Consider the following 12,672-nt stretch of genomic DNA (forward strand, 5'->3'; position numbering starts at 1 on the left):
CTTTTCAAGACTGATTGTTCTGTCTATGGACGTGATTATGTGTAAGTTTGTATGTGTGTGTAAATAAATGTGTTTATATACTAATTACTCTTAGCAACGCAGAGTTTGAATTTAATGACTATTCGACATATTTGACATTATATGCCATTTAATATAATACGCATCAAATCCTTAAACCTTATGGGCTTGACAAAGCCAATAGTCCTGAACCTAAATGGATACGTACGGCTGATCTGATTCAATTGGACACGTTATTAGCCCATGGCCAAAATATAATACGAAATTACAATCTACACGGAATGAACTGGCACACATCAATTAAAAATGTAAAAAGTACTTAGATCAATCAACCTCGTGTAACTTACTGGCCACTAAGAAAAAAGTAATTATTTAAGTGAGGAAGCGATTGTTAGTTTTTCACAACAGGATTGCCACGGTATGAGATATCACTTTATTTTTATGTTTCATGATTATACAATACATATAGTTTATATATAATACATTTATTTTTACCAACACGTATAAAGTACTTATTTATATCCCGACCTAATTCTTTATACACACTATAGATGCAGAAAAAAAGGCGGACTTAGTGTGGCTTAAGAAAAAAGTGAAGCATCGTAATGGCGGCGTTGTTCGCATGTGTGAGTGACAGAAAACGTGCTTTCGTGGATAATCTATTACGCATCTATGGCGTAAAATGGCGGCCGACTTTCACACTATTTGTATGAGTGTGTGCGTGAGGCTTAAATATATACAGTGGGCCTGAATACTATTATTAGTGCTTCATTTTATCGTATAGTAAAACTCCGTTCGCCTTCTTTTCTATGTCATACACACCTAAATTTTCTTTTCGCTACCAGTCCAATATTGAAATTAATCATTCTCGTTTTGTTTCTAGATAAACTACGTGGGCAACGGATTGGCACCTTAACAAGTGGGGTGAAGAGTGGTTATTAATGTGAGAGAAAGTAAGGATCGTTTAGAATAATAAAGGATTTGTAGTAGACAGAGTAATGAATTGTGATCACACAACTTGACTTTGTAAGGTGTTCTTCTTTCTTCTTTATGTTCTAAAGTGCCGGCAACCACATTGCACTTTAGGATAGGACCACTCTTGTCGTCGTAAAAGGCGACTAAGGGATAGGCCCATAAACTAAGGATTTTTCTTTTAGGCGATGGGCTACCAACCTGTTAGTATTTGAATCTTAATACCATTATTAAGCCATAACGCTGGATGTTGCATTCCAGTCTTTCTGAGACTGTTGGCTCTGTCTACACCGTAAGGGATAATGATGTAATTGTATGTATCTTAGTATGTATAATACATCTTTCACTTCGAAAACTGAAATCAAAGCAACGGTCAAACTGTAATTAAAATTGTTCAGACAGTTTGGAACGGTAAATAATATTGGATGAAACAGATCCTTACCCTTATTATAATTGGTTCAGCTGGTCGAGACATGAGCACGTGTAGTTTATGAGTAGATATGGATAAACAAACAAACAGAACTAACCAATCAATTATTTTCTCGTATTGGAAATCTTTTTAGGGTTAGATAAATAAATAAATAAATACGGAACAAATTACACAGCCCCAAAGTAAGTTCAAGACATACATAGATGCATACATACATATAGTCACGTCCCTATGTCCGTCGCGGGGGAGACAGAGCCATCAGTCTCGAAAAAGACGAAAGGCAACGCAAAACTGAAAGTAAGTTCAAGAGTTGTGTAATGGGATACTTATTGAACAATATTAAATATAATTAAATAGTTTACAACAAATACTTATAGATAAACATGTAAACGTATTAAAACTTCACTTAACTAAACCAAGATCATGGTCAAAAGGAGAACCTTGGTCTCCTTTTAAGAATGATGAGGATCTATCCAGGGTTTAGTTACGCCAGAAGAAAAAAGTAACTTCTTACCTAGATAAACTTCTAAAAGTAATTCAAAAAACTTCGTTCTTTGGACCGGGTATCGAACCCGATTCGCCCGGGATTGCGCTAACATGCTACATTTTGAGGGCACTAACCTTGAATTCAATTAAAATTAATTTGGGAATAGGTATTCTAATGTAAATGTAAGTAAGTAACTTACTTCAATGTACACTGAACTCCATTTCATTATACAAACGTACTTACAAATTTAAAACATAAACTTAATTGGCCAGCCATGATGCAATGATATCGTTGTGTTAAAATTTCTTTCCACAATTTCGTGTGCAACGTATAATATTCGCTGTTATAACACCTAAACCTAATTATGCTGAAGCAAAACTCGTACACACATTCATTTCCCGGCAAATTAAATAACATTGTTTTGGGGACCTATCAAAAGATAATTTGAACACCCAGTAATCACAGTTGCGAAATAATTGGATTTGTAAATTCGTGATATAAATTATGAATAGGATAGAAGTGACGTGTAGTGAGGATGTCATTTCCAATCCTACTAATATTATAAATGCGAAAGTTTGTATGTCAGTATGGATATTTGTTACACTTTCACGCAAAAACTACTGAACCGATTACGATGAAATTTGGTATGTAGGTAGCTGAAGACCCAGTATAACATATAAGCGACTTTTTATCCCAGAGTTCCCTTGGGATTGATAGGCTTACCATGCGGACGAAGTCGCGGGCGGCCTCTCATATAAGATAATGATGTCATGCCCCTGCGCCCCTCTTCACTGCCGCAGTTCCTCAAGCATAACACCTGGCCTGAAGATTTTCCCTTTGTGGCAATGGAGCGCGAATCATCGCTCCTGCTACGTACTAATAAACTTCTATAGTAAAATAATAGGATAGAACAATCAAGCTTTTTTTTTGAAGGCAGTTCCAGCGAACGGAAGAGTCGACTGCCACATGCAGAAGTTGGCCCCCCTCCACGCCAGTCCGCCCGACGCCAAGCAGTATGCCAGAGACCTCGCCGTGACCCCACGTGACCCTGACATTAGGTTTCTATTCTCTACGTCGCTGGCCGGCCTCAAAGACCACTGAGCCAACTCGCGATTCAAAAACAACCCCTCCGCATCTGTTCTGTAAGTGACACGTCCCAAGGTTATATTAGGTTATATTATGTTATGTTCCTATTAACGGACAGCGCCTGATACGAGTCTCTCAGCCACAAGGCCACCGCCGTTACTTGCTGGTTCTTGTGTCTTTAGCTAAACCCACGATCTGTTAAAAATTGTAAACCTTGTCCAATTAAGATTGTCGCTATTCTATAATTTTTAAATAATCTGTCATCACCCTTATCTGCGACGTTAAACCTAAACGTCACGTGAATAATATGCATAAGATCACATACGTTTATATGATCACGAGCAAACTTAGCAGAACGAAGCTGTTCATTTGTTTGTCAGACGTGAGTCGATTTGTGTATTCGAATACCGACGCTTATATATGTATTTTCTTCTATGTTCTCATTATTTTTACCTCAGGTTTTGTCAACTTTTGTCGCCGTTCGGGGAGCGTTGTGAACCCGTTCTAACAGATTGCAAACCCGCCTAAAATGCCTCGGCTTTCATTCCCACGGGACTCTTAACACCTTTTTGTTGGACTCTATGAATAAAGTTGTGATATTCGAAAGTTAGAAAATAATAGCTGTTATCGAATAAATTGACTTAAACGCTCTCTTCTGGGAATAGATCATTGTAGACAAAAGCTCAAAGAGATATATTTTTGTAGAATAGGACAACACCGTTTTTTACATGAATGTCGTAAAAGGTGACTAAAGTAAGAATCATAAGCTAATTTTCATACTGTAATGGTAGCGAGGAGAAAAGTCTTGTCACTGAAACAAAGAAATATCTTTTTTTTTTGTATGTTTGTTTGTAAACTCTTCATTGCACGTAAATATAAATACAAATTACAAAACAGTCATTGGATTTAGATGAATATGTACAATGGCGGACTTATCCCAATTGGGATTTTTAAACAAACACCATCGGTGTAATCAAGATGAGGATTCTGTATCCCCTGGGCCTCATTTCCCGTGTCTAGTGACACTAACCTTGGTCAATGGCTAAATTTTTATCAGTTGTTTATTATTTATAGGTTTTATAATATTTATTTTAATTTTTTTTTATGTTGTCTTGAATATATCTTGATTTATGTTAGATTTGTATTTTATTATAAATAAAATTGTCTTTATTTAGTATGTACCAAAAAAATTTTAATCCTGAGCCATTATCTTTCATTCATTTCTTTTCTATTCGAAATCTGTTTAATACACGAATAAAATATAAGCTTACCTATCGAGTAAATGAGCTATCAAATTTATATTTTCTCTCCTCCACCATTCGCAAACAAAGCTTGTAATAATAACAAAGTGAACGTATTTAATTTCGAATGAATTTCTAACAATACACCTTTGAAACGCCAAATTGGGCCTCATTATTCATAAGCATTTCAACGTGTAACTTGAGAATCCAGATTAAATAAGACGATATTTTTAACAAAAACAAAGATATTTAAAAAATAAAACTCAAAAAGGTCAACTACCAACATACCATGTAATAATTGGTTTAGCAACATAATCCATTAATTCTTATATAAATACATGTAATCACGACTTTATCCCTTGCGAGATAGACAGAGTCAACAATCTTGGAAAGACTGAAAGGCCACGTTTAGCGATTGGCTTAATGATGGAACTGAGATTTAAAGGTTTCTACAAGAATCCCATGTTGATTAGCCTTTCCCTTAGCCGCCTTTTACGACGTCCACGGGAAAGTCCTATTCTAAAGTGCTGGGAACCACACGGTTCACGGCTCTTATAGATATCATCTTATGTTCCACCCTAACCCCTGTCATCTAATTCCTCAAGGGTTTACTAATAGTTATCGTATTCTAATATAATTATCTATTTATTTAATTAATTATTTAACCCTTTTCAAAGCTGCACTCATGGCTGTCATAATCATTTCACCGCAGTTTATGGGAATTCAAAAATGTTTATGACGTGGCCCAAATGCAAGTTTGAAATGTGTGCTTATTTTATTCTTATTTATGTGTAGCATCTTTGGTGCTATCTGATCGCTTAGTTACCCGTTTTTTTGCCTGTTTTGACAAAATAAGTCGGCATTTCATTTTATCATTTCGTTTCAAATTTCATCATTCATGTTTTAAAATTAATCAAAGCACGCGTTGATATTAGTAGAAAACTTTGTATAAGAAGTAGTCAATTTTTAACAAAATAAATTTATAATATAAAACTTGGATGTCGCAAGAGATAATGGATATTATTTGACCTTGCTAAATTTTATCTTGCTTATCATCAGGCAGAGGTCAAACGCAAAAGAAAGTCACCAAACTTCAAAAGGTATTTTAGTGAACTAAGCTACATTTTAAGCTAATTTGAAGGTGTTAAGTCAAAAATGGAGCCATCTGTTACAGTCTAACACCTAAAACTCCCAAGGCTTTATAGGCCAGGTCGTAAATAATCAAAATTTCAACAGTTCAGGCAGTTTATCAGTTTTGTCCCGCGGGAGATTTAGAGAGGGTCCCGTGTTTACTTGGGACAGAATATTAGCCATTTTGCGCACATGTTCCTCGTAAAATGAAGTTGTGTCATACATGACGTTTACTGCGTGTTTGTCGTTCTATATTTTGGTTAATGGCGTTTTAATGAACGTTAGAGATGCAAACTTTTTGATGGGTATACATAAGGCAACGCAAATAAATATATACTGGACAAATCGTAAAGTGGCGTGTGGTTCCCGGCACCAATACAATAAAGAATAGGACCACTCCATCTCTTTCCTATGGATGTCGTGAAGGCGACTAAGGGATAGACTTACAAACTTGGGATTCTTTTTTAGGCGATGGGCTAGCAACCAGTCACTATTTGAATCTCAATTCTATCATTAAGCCAAATAGCTGAACGTGGCCATTCAGTCTTTTCTAGACTGTTGGCTCTGTCTATCCCGCAAGGGATATAGACGTGACCATATGTATGTATGTCATAAAGATTGAATGTGTTGGCGCCAATGGATGTTTGAAACTTGTCGCGGTATGAGCGGTTTCATAAATAAAAAATGTTTTTGATTGTAATAATTTTATTTTGGTTCAACTGGCAAAGAATTCCTTGTGTCATTATGTCCACCTATTATGCATAATTTCTGGGATAAACAAATTAAATGTTCCTTGATCAAAACAAAAAAGAAAAAAACTTATTCAAAACCGTTCCATTTCACCTCAAGAAATATCCTAAGTATTTTTCTTTCGTTCGATAACTACATACATTACTGTAAACCGTTCAGACTGTGCTTACTTTATCAGATGCTCACACGAACGTCTAATGCGCCACGTTCACACTGAGGTGCGGCGCAGACGATAGACTGTACGCGACGCACTTTCTACATTAACATATGATCACGTCTATATCCCTTGCGGGGTAGACAGAGCCAGCAGTCATCAAAAGACTGAAGGCCACGTTCAGCTGTTTGGCTTAATGATGAAATTGAGATTCAAATAGTGAAAGGTCGGTAGCCCATCGCCTAAAAGAGGAATCCCAAGTTATATAAGCCTATCCCTTAGTCGCCTTTTACAACATTCACGGGTAAAAAATGGAGTGGTCCTATTCTATTAATTTGCCGGAAACCACACGAGTACTGTATGAGTACGACAGAATAACTGAAGATGTGCGTTGTACGCGTTGAGTTTGTGACAAATCCGCGATAGACATTTTGCGCGTCATACAGACTTTTCGCGCGCTATACAGGCTTTCTGCGCGTCTTACACACTTTTTGCGCGTCCTACACACTTTTTGCAAGCCTTACACACTTTTTGCGCGTCCTACACACTTTCTGCGCGCCTTACACACTTTCTGCGCGTCTTACACACTTTTTGCAAGCCTTACACACTCTTTGCGCGTCCTACACACTTTCTGCGCGCCTTACACACTTTTTGCGCGCCTTACGCACATTTTACGCGCCTTACTAACTTTTTTGCGCGCCAAAGACATGATCGGCCAAAAGTATATCGCCTACACCACACCTGAATGTAACTCAATAACGATTCCAAACGAAATTATCTGCAGCCCTTGAGAAAATGAGAGTTTGATGCGGACTGAAAGTGTTTAATGCTAATGATAGCATCCCTCGAGGCTTTCTTTAGAGTCCGTTAAGGCTAAATTTCACTAAATACTTGTTGCCCAAAATGAATAACTTCAACTATTAAATAACAAGTTTCGCTGTTTAATAAAGTTTAAATAAATAAATAAGAGAAATAGTTCAGAAGTACAGTGTGGTTCCCGGCACCAATACAAAATAGAATAGGACCACTCCATCTCTTTCCCATGGATGTCCCAGTCTTTGTCGGCTGAATGGCCACGTTCAGACTGATGGCTCTGTCTACCCCGCAAGAGATTAGACGTGACCATATGTATGTATGTTTTTTAATTGCAGGATATCATTTAAATTTATTATAATTTGAGTCAAGATATCTCCCAAATTTGAGTTCTCAGAACAGCATATTCACCAATTACATGTGTTGCCACTATTTGATCTGGAATCCTCCTCCAGAGCAATATATACAACATTATTTGTGCCAAATATGTTGGCCTTGGGCTATCAAATATTCATATGCCAGACATTTGCATATTATTAAAGGAATTCCCAGCCAAAATTCTGTTTCAGCGCAAATTAAATACAAGACTGTCTGTGTATTTGCTTTTAGCCGTGCCGTGTGGTTTCCGGAACCAGAAGAAAAAAGATAGGACTACTACATCTCTTTCTCTTGGATTTCGTCAAAGGCGACTAAGGAATAGGCTTATATACTTGGGATTCTTCTTTTAGGCGAAAGGTAGCTTCCTGTCACTATTTGAATCTCAATTCTTTCACTATGCTAAACAGCTGATCGTGGACTGGATCCGTCATGAAAAGATAGGCCACGTTTTACTGTTTAGCTTGATGCCTCTATCTACCCCGCAAGAGATAAACGTGAATATATGTAAGTGCCGTGTGGTTTCCGGCACCAGTACAAAAAAGAATAGGACCACTCCATCTCGTTCCCATGGATGTCGTAAAAGGCGACTAAGGGATAGGCTTAAAAACTTGGGATTCTTTTTTAGGCGATGGGCTAGCAACCTGTCACTATTTGAATCTCAATACTATCATTAAACCAAATAGCTGAACGTGGTCATTCAGTCTTTTCAAAGACTGTTGGCTCTGTCTACCCCGCAAGGGATATAGACGTGACTATATGTATGTATGTAAATACATTAAGGACGTCCTGGGAAAGGGTCAGGTCAAAAGTACCCGAAACCGCCGAGCTTGCATGAAGAGAGTTATGAATGTGGATGAAGCGAAGGAAGGATGCAGAGATCGTGGCAAGTGGAAAGAGATAGTCTCTGCCTACCCCTCCGGGAAAGAGGCGTGATTTTATGTATGTATAAATACTTTTCTATACTATGGTAGGTTTTTAATATAACAAGTCAACCGCAAAACTTGAACCGTCAAAAAGTTTTTTAATTAAAATTTTCGTGTACTTTCACTAGCAGTAACCTTACGGGAGAAATTTTGAGTTTTGTAAATATTTTAAAACCCTATTTAGTATGAACCATGTAATTAAGGAAATTTTGTTGAGGAAAAAAAAGGTTCAAGTGCGTGTCGGGCCAAAGGTTATCGTCACAATAAAATTATATTGAAATGAATGAAGATTCTCTTCACTTGCAGATTGTAAAAGTCAATCAAGGGAAAGGCAAAAAAAGTCAAGTCAGTCTTTCAGTTTTTTTAAGACTTGGCTCTGTCTACCACATTTACACAATAAATACAGATTTTATTATATGTATGTATTCTTACGTTTCCATTCGAGAGTCCTCTTTTTCAATACACGAACCGAATTTAACGTAACTCACTATCATGAATCAAAAATCGTTAATTTTACGGCCGCATATTGCAGAAAACATCATTACGTACGTGTTAACATATAAACTGAAGGTCGGTCCGTTTCATTGTTCTGAAACTTCAACAATACCGGACAAAATTATTGGAGGAACACCCATAAATTTCCAGTTCACATTCAGTTTTAATCAAGTCAACAAAAGCACCCGCGATAAATTGTATTGTACAAGCATATTTGGAGTTCGAGAGGCAAATGTATCATTAAAATTGGTTGTATTATACTGAAGGTGGGCTCAGTTATAGCTAGAGATGCTATTGTGTTACAAAGAGTTAATCTATTTATATCGAACATCTTTAGGTTAGTCGAATTGTTCAGGTAGGCGATTCAAAAAAGCCTGTCCGTTCTAAGACGTACGGATTCGAACCCTACTGCGAACGGTGAGGGGAAACAAAAAGACAACTTTTTTGTAACTACATGGTGACTTTTAATTCAACTGCATAAATTTAACTGTTAAGTGTACTCATCTAAAGGATATTTAAGAACGTTAAAAAAAAATATCGGTTCATATTTCAGAAAGTACGAAAAAAATAAAAGTATCAAAATCCACGATCCTAAATACGTAATGTCACCCCGGCCGGCGGTAAAGCGACGCGTAAGATTCAGAGGTCGACGACACAATTCATTTAGCTGAGCGATCTCGACAACTCTGTATTTTACTTGATCTTGATACTAGAAAAATAATTTATTTTTCAGACATTTATTTACATGTTTAGTTTTTTATTTCTTTTTGTAGTATTGGTCTTTAATAAAGCTTGTGACGTAGTTTTTGAGGGTTTTTTAAATGTGAAAATGATCACGTTTAATTTAAATAAAAATAGGCTCAAACGGCTCAGAAGCATGGGTATAGTCTATGTTTAAAAGGATGCAGTTGTTTTAAATGTCACCCTGTATAGTCCAAGCTGGGTTATGTTCCCATGTAAGATGGCGGAGGTCAGAAGGAGGTCGCTTCGTGAAAGATGCTGGCTTACTTTAAGGTCATAGTCACAAGCAGACGGGGCTGCTCTCCAGAGAGATAAGAAAGCAGAAAGCGAAGTGATTCCTGTCTTACCTTTGTGACCCTTTGAACAGGGAACTTAAGCCACTTTGAGTTCATGGTTGCCTTTATTTCTTTATACGACTCTTACGACACCCAACGTCTCAATACTGCTAATATAAGTCTTTCTTTGTACTGAACTTGACCTTTCAGTATTTTTGAGACCTTTTGCTCTAACTACCCCGTAAAGATCGTGATTATATATACGTATTAATTTGTACTGAAAAATACTGGCGAAAATTTTGGGGTAAAACGGTTAACAATTCGGGTCCAAACAATACATTTCTATTCACCCCAGTAGGGCAACGCTCACCGTAAAGTCAGAAGCCGCAAGTTAATCAGCCTTTGTGAATCGATAAGACCCGCTAGGACACTAAATGGCACGTCGTTCATTACAAAAGACTTTGCGATAAAGTCATTTTTTATACTTATTGTTAAGTTTCGATAAATTAATCTTCTTTGGACCGCAATTTGAAAATAAGCACATATTTTAGCAATAAATAAGAAGACGCGTGATTTTATGTACATATGTAACCACATATGTTCATAAAATTTCTTTTATGTACATATGTGTATTTTCTTTCCCGAAGAGTTAGGCAGAAGCTATATCTTACCACGTGCCACGATTCATCGATACTTCACTCGCTTTATCCACATTCCTCTCTTCATGCAAGCTCGTCTGTTTTGGGTACTCTCCACCTGATCTTTTGCCAGAACGTCGGTGATTTGATCAAGATACGTTCATTCAACAAATTTCATAAATGTAAAACGGTATAAGAAATTTAATTTTGGAGGAGAAGAGAGGAAGAAAGGGATTTATAACAGGTAGTATTGTTTAGTAACTCTACAAACTAACTTAAAAGCTGAGCTAACCTATGCAAAAACCTATATTTTCTCCTATATATCCATGTTTTTGTTCATTTATATACTCATACCGTACTAAACCACACACATATTTGTAAACCAAACATAACACGCATTAATTAATCATGATATTGTTCGACTCTCGATAACAGCCTTTCGGGAATAGAAAAAGGGACAATAGGCCCTTCTATTTGTTACCGAAAATCGTATGGGGTGATTGGAAGCGGAGTTGGGTCATGAATAACATGGTAAGTGGTAACAAATCTACATATTATTATTACGGTTATATTTTTTTCTTTTAAACGTTTATGCCGTGTGGTTCCCGCCACATCAGAATAGGAACACTCCACATCTTTCACGTGGATGTCGTAAAAGGCGACTAAGGGATATGCTTATAAAATTCTTCTTCCCGTGGCCTTTCAGTCTTTTCTACACTGTCGGCTTTGCCTATCCTGCAAGAGATATGGATATTCCATACATACATACTGACAATATGTATGTATAGGGATAAGTGGGATGTTTCATTTCACGCGGACAAAGCTGCCGTCATATTATGTTATCAATGATACGAATTAACTTTGAATTCTTCTTCTGAGCGATGAGCCAAAACCTGTCACTGTTCAGTTTTTTCAAGACTGTGTCTACCCCGCAAGGAATATACATGTGTATGTATTGGACACTTGAATATACACATACATTGAAAATAATCAACCCTCAAATATCTTCACCGACCTGCGTCACGGCCGCAATCAACATCCAGGTCAAAGCGGGAATGAAAATTGAATCCCTGATTAAATTCCTGGCTCCATAGAATGGCTTAGCACGAAGTAGGTAAGTACTGAGAAGTACTGCTTCCAAACGACAAATAACGAAAGCCTTCTTCATGAATAATTTCGCCATTGAAGTACCTAAGCGGCACAGTTTTTCAAGTCGACGGTGACATAGTTTAAGAAATTACAGTGAGTTCACGCTGTAATTTATTCAGTTCACCTCTTAGCAATAGGTAAATTTTTTGTGGCATTAAGAAAATTTGGTACGAGTGTCTTTGCACAGCCAAAAAACCTTTATGAGGTAGTCAAGGATATCTAGATAGAGATAAAAAATGTGCCGTGTGGTTCTCGGCATCAAAAGCATAAGAAGAGGACCAGTCCATAATTTTTCCATGGATGTCGTAAAAGGCGACTAAGGGATAGATTTACAAACTTGGTATTCTTCTTTAAGGCGACGGGCTAGCAACCTGTCACTTTACATGAATTTCAATTCTATCAGTAAGTCAAACAGGTGAACGTTGCCTATCAGTATTTTCAAGACTGTTGGCTCTGTTTACCCCGCAAGGGATATAGACGTGATTATATGTATGTATGTATGAGATAATAAATATGTATCCCTTCAGGCATGTTAAGATCTGCGTCTTCATCGTCACTCACCATCAGGCGAGATGGAAGACAAATGACTATCTAATGTTTTCATTGATGTCGTGTAGGGCCACTAATTAAATGTTAAAAAATAGTACCATTGAGTAAGTATCTCGTAACACAAGTCTCGAACTTACTTCGAGGCTAACTCAATCTGTGTAGTTTGTCCCGTACCTATATATTTATTTATTTATTAAATAACAAACAAAAACAAATGGATTTTGAAATGTAAATGTTGATCATATACCATAACCCCCATTCTTAACTTTTTAGTTAGTAGTCTGTATAAAAAAGCATAATATACTTGCTCTTAAGTGATACTTACATACTATGTAATATGGTTTGGCAAAGTTTCCACGATCCACTGCTTGCTCGACTCAGACCCTCAATAATTTTTAAATTTATTGCCCAACTTCTACAGTTTGGACGCACCGATTCTTTT

The sequence above is a fragment of the Amyelois transitella genome, chromosome 26 (assembly GCF_032362555.1).
Source record: "Amyelois transitella isolate CPQ chromosome 26, ilAmyTran1.1, whole genome shotgun sequence".
Taxonomy (NCBI): Eukaryota; Metazoa; Arthropoda; class Insecta; order Lepidoptera; family Pyralidae; genus Amyelois; species Amyelois transitella.